This window comes from Tribolium castaneum, chromosome 11, assembly GCF_031307605.1.
Source record: "Tribolium castaneum strain GA2 chromosome 11, icTriCast1.1, whole genome shotgun sequence".
Taxonomy (NCBI): domain Eukaryota; kingdom Metazoa; phylum Arthropoda; class Insecta; order Coleoptera; family Tenebrionidae; genus Tribolium; species Tribolium castaneum.
Window position 1 is genome coordinate 1,574,248 of NC_087404.1, and position 14,457 is coordinate 1,588,704.

The 14,457-nt window shown below is 42.4% G+C and overlaps 1 protein-coding gene and 3 long non-coding RNA genes across 4 annotated transcripts in view; all 4 read left to right on the forward strand.

The window, feature by feature from the left end:
• Positions 1-14,457, forward strand: part of LOC103312347 (B-cell lymphoma 3 protein) — a 467,353-nt gene that overhangs the window by 376,102 nt on the left and 76,794 nt on the right. The gene's annotated exons all lie outside the window — the stretch shown is intronic.
• On the forward strand, positions 1,233-3,234 carry LOC135267331 (uncharacterized). Its single transcript, XR_010335769.1, has 3 exons — positions 1,233-2,569; positions 2,949-3,013; positions 3,078-3,234. It is a non-coding gene; the product is annotated as an uncharacterized LOC135267331 (long non-coding RNA).
• LOC135267332 (uncharacterized) lies at positions 3,265-3,899 on the forward strand. The gene is made up of 2 exons (XR_010335770.1): positions 3,265-3,599; positions 3,664-3,899. It is a non-coding gene; the product is annotated as an uncharacterized LOC135267332 (long non-coding RNA).
• Positions 6,085-7,761, forward strand: LOC135267330 (uncharacterized). Its single transcript, XR_010335768.1, has 5 exons — positions 6,085-6,431; positions 6,811-6,875; positions 6,940-7,103; positions 7,155-7,461; positions 7,526-7,761. It is a non-coding gene; the product is annotated as an uncharacterized LOC135267330 (long non-coding RNA).

Below are 14,457 nucleotides of genomic sequence, written 5' to 3' on the forward strand. Positions count from 1 at the left end.
CATTTTTGATCTCCCGTCGCGTGTTGGGAGTATCGTCAATTCTGTCTTGCAGTACCTTGACCTTTTTTGCCAGTCTGCTTGTCACTTGTGTAAAGGCCTGTAGGATATCAGTACAGGTTATATTTCCTAGTACCAGGCTTTTCTGTTTTTTTATTCTAGTTTCAACTAGCTTTTTAACTTTATGTGCTTCCTCAGGAGTAGACACTCTTTTCCTTTTTGGAATTGCGCCTGTTGGTGTTTCCTTGTACACTTCGATCGTTTCGTCTAGCTTGGGTGTTTGTCCCACTATCAAGCTAGTTTGCACTTTTCTTTGTGGAGATCGAGGCGTCATGCTTGATCTACCAAACGGGTTAATGTTCCCCAAACTCGAGTCCTCTCCTGGAGTTTTAGGATTCTCTGCCTCGTCCAGTTTGGCGGTTTGTTTCCCCGCCGCTACTTTCAGAGCATCTGTTTTCGACAGGTCTTTCCTCAGAGTACCTTCTCCAGCCAGTTTCCCAGCTTCTTTCTCCTGTTTTAAAAATACCTTTTTCATATGGATCCCACGAGTACGGGCGATGAGGTGGGGTCCATCCCAGGGGAGCGCCCGCTCCTAGGACAAGGCGTTTTCTATGTACTATGGGGACGCACCATCTCCCATAGTCGTTTCACCTGGTTTGACTGGGCACCTCCCAGCCATGGCTGTTGCATCCAACAGCCACAACCCGCTTGGTCGGAAAACTGCAAAAGCCACCAGCGAATTAAGGATTTTTTATAGAGGTTTTCATCCTCGTAGGCCGGCCGGTTAAGGCAAGCCTCCCGATCCCATCAGCCGAGACGTTCCCTACACCACGCCTTGTGTAGAGTCGTTGAATCGACCTCTGGGTTTGCGGTATTAGGGGGGGCTGGCGCTCAGCTCCCCCAGCTAAGATTTCATCCAAGGTCGCCACACCCTGTCACCGGGCTTTCCGGCGTTCTTTAATGGATAGTTTATAGAGGTTTACTCCTCGCAGGACAAAAGTCCCCCCGTTCCCCTTGAGGGTTTACGGTATGCTAAGGGGATGCTCTTAGTAGGTGCTCCGACACACCCTTAAGCCCCTCCACCACGACAAGGTGGCATCCCATCGGAGGGGGACCTGACCTGACCTGACCTGACCTGACCTGACCTGACCTGACCTGACCTGACCTGACCTGACCTGACCTGACCTGACCTGACCTGACCTGACCTGACCTGACCTTTTTTTTTTTTTTTTTTTTTTAAGCGGTGGGGGAAAAACTCCTACAGGAGCTCCCGGCTTGGATGTCGTGAGCCGGGGAGTGTGGGGTTGGGTCATGCGATGCATCCCGACCCACTAAAAAACCACCCACCGCTCTTCCAACACCACCACGGAACTTAGTGGGCATTACTTCATGGTGGGTGGGCCATTTGCTCTTTACTTTAATTTACTTTCACTTCTCCTCTTCTTTGCTTTTTGCTTTTAGAACGGCAGATACAAAGGCGTTGATTTGTATCCATTTTTCTTCATCTTCCAACATTGTGTCTACTATGTTTTCGGTGGATAGTTTTATATATAGCTTTTCCTCTACGGTTTGACGTTCTAAGTTCCATCTAGGGCAGTATATAATAGTGTGTTCAGCGTCATCTTTCTCGCCGCAATAAATGCATTCATCATCTCTGCTTCGCTCTCTTTCGTAGAGGTATTTTCTAAAACTGCCATGTCCCGTCAGAAATTGCGTTAAATAGTAATTCAAGGCACCATGTTTTCTTAGAAACCATTTCCTTATATCTTTTATTAGATATGTTGACCAGCTTTTAGATGCACTCCATTCGCTCTGCCATTTTTCTAGCATGAGGTTTCTACTTTCTTCTTTTGTTTTGCCGTTGAAAATTTGTCGTCTTTCCTGTGTTAGTAGGTGAATAGGAGGTAAGCCGCTTATGGCTAAAATCGAATCTGTAGCAACAGTGCGATAGGCACATGTCACCCTAAGTGCCATTCTACGTTGTAGCGATAAAAGTTTGTTCCGAAGTGATATTGTGTCCATTGCCTTTGCCCATATTGGTGCTCCGTATAAAATTACAGAGTGTCCCACTGTGCTCAACATCTTTCTTTTCATCGTTGACGGACCTCCAATGTTAGGCATTACTGACGACAATGCAGAGATCGTTTTTTCTGCTTTTATAGCGCACTCTGTTATGTGCCTTTTAAAGTTGATATTTCTTCCTATCCACACGCCGAGGTATTTTACTGCTTCTTTTGGCGTAACTAAAGTTCCCATGATATTAAACTGTACGTCCGGAGGTTTTCTTCTGCAATTTAGAAGTACTGCTTCTGTTTTATCGGGTGCTAATTTTAGCTTTTTGCTGTACATCCAGTGTACAATTTTGTCTAGAGTATCATTTGTTTTTTCTACTAAATCCTCTATGGTTTTTGCAGATACAATCACAGCCAAATCATCGGCATATCCCACGAGCTCGACATCTTCCGCAACCGACAGTCTCAGGACACTGTCATACATTATATTCCATAGCAGTGGTGCGAGCACCGACCCCTGTGGAACCCCGCTGTTTACTTCTAGTAGTTTACCATGTTCGGTGAGTATAAACCGGTTGTTCAGGTATGTTCTAATCAGATCTATGAGGGATGTAGATATCCCTTTTAGTTTCAATTCTTGAAGTATAACCTGCCACGGTGCCGAATTAAATGCATTTTTAACGTCTAGAGTTATCATAACGCAAGTTTTACGATGTCTATATGTGACTAGTCTAGTTTTCTCTGCTATCTGTATGACTTTTTGAATAGCGTGGGATGTTGATAGTCCTTTGCGGAAACCAAATTGTTGTGTGGACAGACCGCCCAGTTTTTCAACTTCCTGCTCCAGTCTATAGTGGATAAGATATTCCATTAATTTGCCTGCCGAATCCAAGATACAAATTGGTCTGTATGAACCTGGTTCTTTGTTTGTTTTTCCAGGTTTAGGAAGAAGAATCAGTCGTGCTGTTTTCCAGCAATCCGGAAAGGATTTTCTCCTTAGACAGGTGTTGTATACATTTAGTAGTTTCTTTGTTTCATTTTCCGCTATAATTTTAATAATTTCTGCAGGAATACCATCTGGTCCAGTGGCTTTACCAGGTTTCAGGCGTTTGGCGGCAATTAGTAGTTCTTCCAGTGTGAAATTTTTTATGGGGTTCTTTATTGGTTCGGGCCATACTACTTCAGGATGGCGCGGAAACAGATGCACTACAACGTTTTCCAGTTCATCCTCTGTAAGTTTGTATTCTATTCTGTAGCCAAACTTTCTCATTGCTATTTTATAGCCGTTTCCCCAGACGTCGTCATCAATTGAGGCACATAATTCCTGCCACTTTGAATGTTTTGAGATTTTTATTTCCTTTCGTAGTTTATCCCTTGCTATTTTTAGTGTGTTTACCTTAGTTTCTAGGTTTTGTGACAATGTTGTTTTAGGTCGAGCTCTTGTTACAGCTCGTCTGGCTTTGATAGATTCTTTCCGGAGTTGGGCAATACGATCGTTCCACCAGTAGCAGGGTCTTCGTTTTGGTGAAAAAGATTTCTTTAACATCGCAGCGTTGCATGATTTTTCAAGACTGTCTTTTAGTTGCTCGGGCGAGTTTATACTGCCACACTTATTAAACCTTTTTAGGAGTTTCGCCTTATTCAATGATTTTAGGTTCCACGCTGGGGGTTGGTTTGAATTATACTGATGGCTATCTGGTAAATTTGTTTCCCATTTGAAAGAAATGATTTTGTGGTCGCTGAGGGATTCTGTATCCATCGTTGTCCATCCTTGTATGTTATTTGCGACGTTTTGAGATACTAGTGTTAAGTCTATGATTGATTTTGATGTACCTCTTTCAAATGTATAGTAGTTTGGTTTGTTTTTGGTAATAAAGTTTAGTTCTGCAATCCAGTCGTTCAATATACTTCCTCTTGCATCTGTTTGAGGCATGCCCCATGCTGTTGATTTCGCATTAAAATCGCCTGTTATAATAATATGTGTTTGTTGATGTTTAGTCGAGTCCCGGATATCGTCCAGCGTTTTGGTGTATTCCTCGATGGTTGAATTCGGTGACAAGTAGCAACTGTATATGGTTATATTTTCGTTTTGTATCCAGACAAAGCCTGTCCCTGCCCCTGAGTTTCTTAGTTTAAAATCTTTTGAAAGAATTCTTATTGCAGCGTCGTTATTTAGGTCGCATATCCAGTTTGGGTTTTGTACCGTAGATTTGTTAGGTTCGCTGACTAGGAGGATTTGTGCGTTTGTCTCAGTTGCTGTTGCAAATAACATGTCGTGTGCTGTTCTGCTTCTGTTTGTATTTAGTTGGAGGAATTTATACATTGGTCTTGGATGATATGTTATTTTCTTTGACTTGCCCTTTGTTTTTTGCTTTAAGTTCGTTTACAGCTTTTTTATAGTTTGGGCATGACATACTCGATGGTCGGTGTCCTTCGGCTCCGCAGCTGTAGCATTTTGTTTTATTTTCGCATGTCTTCGCCGTGTGTTCATCGGCGCCGCAGTTGAGACATCTAAGCAGTAATTTTTCTTTGTCTTTTGAAGAGGAAGTTTTACAGTTGCTGGCCGTATGACCAAATTCCATACACCCAAAACATCTGGATAAGCGTATCCTTTCTTCTATACGACACCAATCCCAGCCGATTCGTATTCTTTTATGTTCTAAAATGGTGTTAGCTATTTGGGCAGGCACCGTGGCTACCGCAAATTTTGACCCTTTTCCTTTGTCTGGTGAAACAAACACGTCAATCTCCTTCGATTGGCTATTTGCTGTTTTATTGATGGCTTCTGCAATGTCTTCTGCTATACAGTCTCTGGGAATATCTTTAAGAAAAATTTCTTTTGATGCTGTTTTGGTTTCTATGCTTACAGCGCTCTGGTTGCATATTTGTTCTACTTTTTCGAGAAAGCTCTTTTTCTTTTCTATATCGTTTGCGTAGTATTTGATTCTGATTAGTTGTTTTACGGGTTCAAAAACATCCAGTATCCGAACACCGTACTGACCTGACCTGACCTGACCTGACCTGACCTGACCTGACCTGACCTGACCTGACCTGACCTGACCTGACCTGACCTGACCTTTTTTTTTTTTTTAAGCGGTGGGGGAAAAACTCCTACAGGAGCTCCCGGCTTGGATGTCGTGAGCCGGGGAGTGTGGGGTTGGGTCATGCGATGCATCCCGACCCACTAAAAAACCACCCACCGCTCTTCCAACACCACCACGGAACTGAATGGGCATTACTTCATGGTGGGTGGGCAATTTGCTCTTGTTAATTTGCTTTCACTTCTCCTCTTCTTTGCTTTTTGCTTTTAGAACGGCAGATACAAAGGCATTGATTTGTATCCATTTTTCTTCATCTTCCAACATTGTGTCTACTATGTTTTCGGTGGATAGTTTTATATATAGCTTTTCCTCTACGGTTTGACGTTCTAAGTTCCATCTAGGGCAGTATATAATAGTGTGTTCAGCGTCATCTTTTTCGCCGCAATAAATGCATTCATCATCTCTGCTTCGCTCTCTTTCGTAGAGGTATTTTCTAAAACTGCCATGTCCCGTCAGAAATTGAGTTAAATAGTAATTCAAGGCACCATGTTTTCTTAGAAACCATTTCCTTATATCTTTTATTAGATATGTTGACCAGCTTTTAGATGCACTCCATTCGCTCTGCCATTTTTCTAGCATGAGGTTTCTACTTTCTTCTTTTGTTTTGCCGCTGAAAATTTGTCGTCTTTCCTGTGTTAGTAGGTGAATAGGAGGTAAGCCGCTTATGGCTAAAATCGAATCTGTAGCAACAGTGCGATAGGCACATGTCACCCTAAGTGCCATTCTACGTTGTAGCGATAAAAGTTTGTTCCGAAGTGATATTGTGTCCATTGCCTTTGCCCATATTGGTGCTCCGTATAAAATTACAGAGTGTCCCACTGTGCTCAACATCTTTCTTTTCATCGTTGACGGACCTCCAATGTTAGGCATTACTGATGACAATGCAGAGATCGTTTTTTCTGCTTTTATAGCGCACTCTGTTATGTGCCTTTTAAAGTTGATATTTCTTCCTATCCACACGCCTAGGTATTTTACTGCTTCTTTTGGCGTAACTAAAGTTCCCATGATATTAAACTGTACGTCCGGAGGTTTTCTTCTGCAATTTAGAAGTACTGCTTCTGTTTTATCGGGTGCTAATTTTAGCTTTTTGCTGTACATCCAGTGTACAATTTTGTCTAGAGTATCATTTGTTTTTTCTACTAAATCCTCTATGGTTTTTGCAGATACAATCACAGCCAAATCATCGGCATATCCCACGAGCTCGACATCTTCCGCAACCGACAGTCTCAGGACACTGTCATACATTATATTCCATAGCAGTGGTGCGAGCACCGACCCCTGTGGAACCCCGCTGTTTACTTCTAGTAGTTTACCATGTTCGGTGAGTATAAACCGGTTGTTCAGGTATGTTCTAATCAGATCTATGAGGGATGTAGATATCCCTTTTAGTTTCAATTCTTGAAGTATAACCTGCCACGGTGCCGAATTAAATGCATTTTTAACGTCTAGAGTTATCATAACGCAAGTTTTACGATGTCTATATGTGACTAGTCTAGTTTTCTCTGCTATCTGTATGACTTTTTGAATAGCGTGGGATGTTGATAGTCCTTTGCGGAAACCAAATTGTTGTGTGGACAGACCGCCCAGTTTTTCAACTTCCTGCTCCAGTCTATAGTGGATAAGATATTCCATTAATTTGCCTGCCGAATCCAAGATACAAATTGGTCTGTATGAACCTGGTTCTTTGTTTGTTTTTCCAGGTTTAGGAAGAAGAATCAGTCGTGCTGTTTTCCAGCAATCCGGAAAGGATTTTCTCCTTAGACAGGTGTTGTATACATTTAGTAGTTTCTTTGTTTCATTTTCCGCTATAATTTTAATAATTTCTGCAGGAATACCATCTGGTCCAGTGGCTTTACCAGGTTTCAGGCGTTTGGCGGCAATTAGTAGTTCTTCCAGTGTGAAATTTTTTATGGGGTTCTTTATTGGTTCGGGCCATACTACTTCAGGATGGCGCGGAAACAGATGCACTACAACGTTTTCCAGTTCATCCTCAGTAAGTTTGTATTCTATTCTGTAGCCAAACTTTCTCATTGCTATTTTATAGCCGTTTCCCCAGACGTCGTCATCAATTGAGGCACATAATTCCTGCCACTTTGAATGTTTTGAGATTTTTATTTCCTTTCGTAGTTTATCCCTTGCTATTTTTAGTGTGTTTACCTTAGTTTCTAGGTTTTGTGACAATGTTGTTTTTGGTCGAGCTCTTGTTACAGCTCGTCTGGCTTTGATAGATTCTTTCCGGAGTTGGGCAATACGATCGTTCCACCAGTAGCAAGGTCTTCGTTTTGGTGAAAAAGATTTCTTTAACATCGCAACGTTGCATGATTTTTCAAGACTGTCTTTTAGTTGCTCGGGTGAGTTTATACTGCCACACTTATTAAACCTTTTTAGGAGTTTCGCCTTATTCAATGATTTTAGGTTCCACGCTGGGGGTTGGTTTGAATTATACTGATGGCTATCTGGTAAATTTGTTTCCCATTTGAAAGAAATAATTTTGTGGTCGCTGAGGGATTCTGTATCCATCGTTGTCCATCCTTGTATGTTATTTGCGACGTTTTGAGATACTAGTGTTAAGTCTATGATTGATTTTGATGTACCTCTTTCAAATGTATAGTAGTTTGGTTTGTTTTTGGTAATAAAGTTTAGTTCTGCAATCCAGTCGTTTAATATACTTCCTCTTGCATCTGTTTGAGGCATGCCCCATGCTGTTGATTTCGCATTAAAATCGCCTGTTATAATAATATGTGTTTGTTGATGTTTAGTCGAGTCCCGGATATCGTCCAGCGTTTTGGTGTATTCCTCGATGGTTGAATTCGGTGACAAGTAGCAACTGTATATGGTTATATTTTCGTTTTGTATCCAGACAAAGCCTGTCCCTGCCCCTGAGTTTCTTAGTTTAAAGTCTTTTGAAAGAATTCTTATTGCAGCGTCGTTATTTAGGTCGCATATCCAGTTTGGGTTTTGTACCGTAGATTTGTTAGGTTCGCTGACTAGGAGGATTTGTGCGTTTGTCTCAGTTGCTGTTGCAAATAACATGTCGTGTGCTGTTCTGCTTCTGTTTGTATTTAGTTGGAGGAATTTATACATTGGTCTTGGATGATATGTTATTTTCTTTGACTTGCCCTTTGTTTTTTGCTTTAAGTTCGTTTACAGCTTTTTTATAGTTTGGGCATGACATACTCGATGGTCGGTGTCCTTCGGCTCCGCAGCTGTAGCATTTTGTTTTATTTTCGCATGTCTTCGCCGTGTGTTCATCGGCGCCGCAGTTGAGACATCTAAGCAGTAATTTTTCTTTGTCTTTTGAAGAGGAAGTTTTACAGTTGCTGGCCGTATGACCAAATTCCATACACCCAAAACATCTGGATAAGCGTATCCTTTCTTCTATACGACACCAATCCCAGCCGATTCGTATTCTTTTATGTTCTAAAATGGTGTTAGCTATTTGGGCAGGCACCGTGGCTACCGCAAATTTTGACCCTTTTCCTTTGTCTGGTGAAACAAACACGTCAATCTCCTTCGATTGGCTATTTGCTGTTTTATTGATGGCTTCTGCAATGTCTTCTGCTATACAGTCTCTGGGAATATCTTTAAGAAAAATTTCTTTTGATGCTGTTTTGGTTTCTATGCTTACAGCGCTCTGGTTGCATATTTGTTCTACTTTTTCGAGAAAGCTCTTTTTCTTTTCTATATCGTTTGCGTAGTATTTGATTCTGATTAGTTGTTTTACGGGTTCAAAAACATCCAGTATCCGAACACCGTACTTAACTGGGTCTATTTCTTTCTTCATTTCTCGGACTACCTTGTGATAGGTAGTTGTCTCTTTTATTCTGATATTGATGGTTTCTTTCGATTGTTTCGTTGGTTTTAATAGCATCGTCTTCCAGCTTTCAGCCTTTTTAAGAATTTTGACGTTTTGTATGTTTGGGTTGTGTCTTATTAAGTATTCTATAATTTTTTGTAGGTACTTGAAGTTTGTGTCTGTTTCCACAATAGTGAGGTCCTGTCTTTTTCTGTCTTCATGTATGGATAATACTTTTTCCAGACCTAGATACATAGTGTCTAGTTCACAGTTGTCTTGTGTGGTTCCTAGAATGTAGTTAATTTTGGTGTTTGATTCTTTTTCTGTATTTTTGTCTTCGAGCATATAGTCTGATGTAATGTTGTAGACCAGTTTTTTTCTCTCAATAATATCGCTTTTCAACACAGTGTCTATTAAATCACTGTGTTTGCACACTCTTTTTATTAAGTCTTTGTTTTGTGCATTACCTACTAGTATAAGCATATCGTTTCCAATTTTTTCTGTACTGTTTATTATTTCAGTTTTATGATGTATACTGGACCAGTTTTCTTCTATAATCGTTTTGAGAACGTCTTTGTTGTTTTCTTCTTCTTTCCAGGCTTTTTGTAGAACTTCAGTAGATTTAATGGGGCTTACCGGTGGCTTGTTCGTGGTTTCTTCTGTTGTCAGGCAATTAAGCATTTCCCAGTTTGCAATCTGGCTGACCAGACTGCACACTGTTAAGGCTTGATCTCTTAATTGAGTTTTAGTCGTGTTGTTGTCTTTTGCTTTTGTATTTAGTTTCTTGGCCTCTTGACCTAGTTCTCTTATAATTTTCTTCATTCTGTTTCTTAGGTCCGTCTTTGAGATTTCATTTGGGTTGTAGTACTCTCCTATCGAGAAGCTTCGTTGTATTTTCCTTTGTTTTACGGACTTCTGGTTTGCCTCATCAAACATAAGGTCGATGGTATCGTTTAGTCTGGGGTTTGCATATTCTGTAATACTTGTTTCAGGTGTGTTGTCGTCCATAACCTTTCTTTTCTTTTCTTCTGTCTGTGGTGTATTTGTTTTAACCAAAATTTCAGACTCGCTTCCTCTTCTTATTCTGTTGCTGTCTATAGGACTCCTAAACATTTTCACAAAGGCTAATCCTATTTCCTTTTGGGTCTTTGTCTCTTTTTCTTTCTTTTTTGATTGTGTGTCAGAAACGACTTTGCTCCCTCCGTAATCCGTGGAGCAGCTTGGCTCAGCAGCAGCTGAGTCAAGAAGGGATTCCTGGCTAGCCAGACCCTCCCGGAGATTTATTTTAAAGTTCGTTTCGCCCATCCTTGTATTTTGAGCAACTCTTGGTTTTCACTCCTCATAGTCGAGCTTGTCTGGCAAGGGTGTCCCTACCAGGGGCCTCTTCATGCGGCCCCCGCCAGCATAACCTCAACAATCATTGGAGCTACTTAAGCCTCCCCACTACGACAAAGTGGTTGCTCCTCGGGGACTCTATAGTCATGGCGTTATGCCATATAGGTGCGCCGTATAACATGGCCGAGTGGGCGACGGATGACAGCATCCTTCGCTTTGAGGAACTTGGTCCGCCTATGTTGGGCATTACTGATGATAAGGCTGTAATTGTCTTTTCAACTTTAATTGCGGTTTGTTGTATGTGTTGTTTAAAACCGCAGTTCTGATCTATCCATACCCCTAGATATTTTATAGAACTTTTTGGGCTGATCTCTGTTCCTAACACGTTAATTTTAACTGCCGGAGGTTTGCGTTTGCATCTAAGGAGTATGCATTCAGTTTTCTCGGGGGCTAGTTTTAAGCGCTTGGTCTCCATCCAGTCTGCTATCTGCGCTACTACATGATTTGCTGTTTCTTCCAAGTCGTCTATCTGCTTACAGGTGATAATAACAGCCAGGTCATCTGCGTATCCTATAAGTTTGACATTTTCCGACGTTGCTATGCGAAGGACACTGTCATACATTACGTTCCAAAGTAGGGCGGCAAGGACAGATCCTTGGGGAACTCCGCTGTTCACTTTGACCGTGTCTCCGTAGTCTGTAATGATTTTCCTGTTGTTGAGGTAATCTCTAATAGTATTTATTAGGCTCGGTGATATTCCCTTCTGTTTCAGCTCTTCTAAAATTATCTGCCAAGACGCTGAGTTAAAGGCGTTTTGGACATCAAAAGTGATCATAAGGCACGTCTTTCTATGCCTATAGGAAGGTAGCTTTTCCTGTTCCGCTGTCCGTATAACCTCATCAATCGCATGAACGGTTGAGACGCCCTTTCTGAAACCAAACTGAAACGGTGAGAGCCCTCCGCGTTGCTCAATTTCGTCGTCTAATCTCTTGTACAGTAGGTACTCATATAGCTTTCCTGACGCATCTAGGATGCAGATCGGTCGGAATGCATTAGCTGTTCTGTTTAGTTTGCCCGGTTTTGGCAGGAGAATCAGACGTGCGATCTTCCAGCAGTCCGGGAATGTGGAGTCTTTAGCGCACCTGTTAAAGATTTCAAGCAGCGTATCCGGGCGTTCTTCTACCATGATCTTGATGATTTCTCCAGGGACCCCATCTGGACCTGGTGCTTTGCCGGATTTGAGTCTTCTGGCGGCATCCCGCAGCTCATCGTGGGTAAAATCAGGGATCGGTTTGCAGTTTTCTTTGATCCAGTCAACATCGGCGTGTAATGGAAACAGTATGGCTACCATGTTGTTCAGTTGCTCTCTCGGCAGCTTGAAAGGGCAAGCCTGGCCTGTTCTTTTCATTACTGTCTGATAACCGTTTCCCCAAAGGTCGTCTTCGAGCGATAGACACAACTCCTTCCATTTCTCAGATTTTGCTTTCTGTATTTCGTCTCGTAGCATCTTCTGTGCTTGTTTGAGTTTGGAAGTAGTTCCATCGATTAACATCACTGAGACTTGTCTTTTAGATCGGAGTCGAGTTATGGTGCGACGGAACTTCAGAGCATTTTTCCGCAAGTTGGCTATTTTTTCGTTCCACCAGTAGACGGGTCTTCGATTTCGGAAACATCTTTTTTTTGGCATAGCGGCGTTGCAGGCTCTCTGTAGGATCTTATTTAGACTCGCTGGTGTTGATTCGCAGGTTGCTTCTCTCAGTTTGGACAGTAGCTTATCTTAGTCTAAACGTTTTAGATTCCAGCCCGTATAACCTGAGGTTTGGCAGGTCGTTCCCGCATTATCGTCCCACGTAAACGCAATATATTTATGGTCGCTTAACGATTCGGCATCAAGGGTTCTCCAATTGCTCAACTTATGAACTAGATAAGTTGGAACTAGCGTTAGGTCAATAATAGATTGGGCTAGTCCTCTTTGGAAGGTGTACTCATCATGTTTATTAACCGCTGTTAGGTCGTGCTGTGCTATCCAATCGGCCAGGAGAGATCCTCGCCTATCACTGTATGGCATACCCCATTCGGTGGATTTGGCGTTGAAGTCTCCGGTTACGATTACCGGGTCTGACTGCGTTTGCATTGAGGTGGTTAGACTCTCAAGCACGTTAATAAACTCCCCGATTGTAGAGTTGGGGGAGATATAGCAACTGTACACGGTGACTACACTTGTCGAGATCCAAGTGAACCCTGACCCGCTCCCTGAGCATTTAAGTTGTACATGCTTGGAAAGGATGTTAATTGCGGTATCTTTTCGAATGTCGTGTAGGTATCTTGGGTTATCGACAACCTTCAGGTTTGGTTCACTTAGTAGAACGATGTCGGAGTTGGTCTCAGAGGCGGTTTTGTGCAGAATGTCGTGGGCTCTTCTGCTCCGGTTCGCATTTAACTGAAGAAAACTGATCATTTTGTATTAGTAGAAGTCTGCCCGCTAGATTTTTTCCTAAGGGGGCAGTTTCCTGCGTTTGCACGATGTCCAGCAACATTGCAAATTGGACAGAACATTTCATTTTTGCATTCGGCAGCTTTGTGATCATTTTTGCCGCACTTTAGACACAGTTTTGAGCGGTCAGGGCCTTTACAGGTGTCCGCCCTATGTCCTGTCTCCCAGCATCTAAAACACTTGTTTTCTGGTTGCCTGGGTCGGATTTGACAGAGGGTTAATCCGATTCGGAGTTCCTTGCTTTGAACCAGTGCGTCAGCCGTTACTTTTGTAGACTGGATAATTGCTGTCTTGGTGTTTCCCCATGCCGGCCTTAATTGGATGTGTGTATCTTCTAGCGAGATACCGCTTCTCTCGATGGCTTTTTCCACGTCGTCGTTTGTGGCTAAAGCATCTAAGCCCCTTATTAGCAGCGTATTCTGGGTTGGTTGTCCAACTACTCTAATTCTCTGGGCTGATTGGATGTTGGCTAGTTCTTCCTTAATTTTAGTGGCTGCCTTGGAGTTTGGTCTTATTCTGAGGAGTAGATTCCCTTCCCTAGTTTGACGACACCCTATTACATTGTCTTCCTGTTGAGACTTGGAAAGCCCAGATTTAACTTCTTTTAAAAGGTCGGCGTAGGTTTTTCCCTCATTAGCTGTGAGAATTATACCTTCTTGAGCCACTCGTTCATGGTTGGCGGTTCTTCTGGAGGATCTATTCTTGGTTGGGTCTTCAGGAATGTATATTGTGGCCTTCAAGTCTTTAAGAGAGTACTCTAAAGCCTTTCTGATGTTTTCTCTTGATTTAGGGTCGTCCACTAGGATCGCCACAGCCAGTAGTTTGGAGGAGGCCTTCATGGAAGCTTTGTTTAGATTAGTCGCTGCTTCAAGATAGCTAGGAGTTGACTCTTCTACAGTTGCCAAAAATGTGGACCGCTTGTTCTGCCCGAGATGTTCCTTTTCTAAGTCGTCTCCCTCTACCTGGATTTCACTTTGGCACGAGATATGTACGACTTTCCCTGGCTTAATTTTGTTCTCTTTAGCGAGGGCTAAGAGGTGTGGGACCCTGCTTGCAACTTTCCGGAAAACGCTTTTGTTTGTCAGGTCTTTTGTATCCCCTATTATTACCAGGTCTGAGTCGGTACTCGAAGAGAATAAGCTTCCACTCTTTGTACTAGTGGTCGTGTATGCTTTTTCTGGCCAGGAACGAGAGAATAAGTTCTCTAGTTCAGGCCCAGTAACTTGTTGGTCGATAGCTTGTCTGATTTCTTCCGTGTTTTGGTCTTCCCATCTTCTGATTAGGGCAATATCTCGTTGACATGCACAAGATGGTTCGTCTTCCGTTTGAGTGCCGATGGTAACCATAGATGGTTCAGTCTGGGTTCCTGTTTCATTGCTTTGGAGTGACTTTTCAGATTTTATATCGTCCCCCACATAGGTGTCCGTTTGGTTATCTTTCAGCAGCTTACCAAGGTTATCAACAGTTACCCGGTGAAGGAGCCCTTTTAATACTGTTATGGACTTGTTTATTTCTCTCTTGGTGTTTGGGTTCTTTGAGACTTCACTTGTAAGCCTCTCCATTTCTCGGTGCGTTGCCTCGACAGCTTTGCATAATTTCTTCCATTCGTCGTTTGTTCCCGCTTGCTGAGCGGTGCTTTTAGGCGTGTCCTCGCGTTTTCTCTTGGGTTGCCTTTCATCTGTAATCTCTTCTGGAGAGCTAAATACACTTACGGTGTCGTAT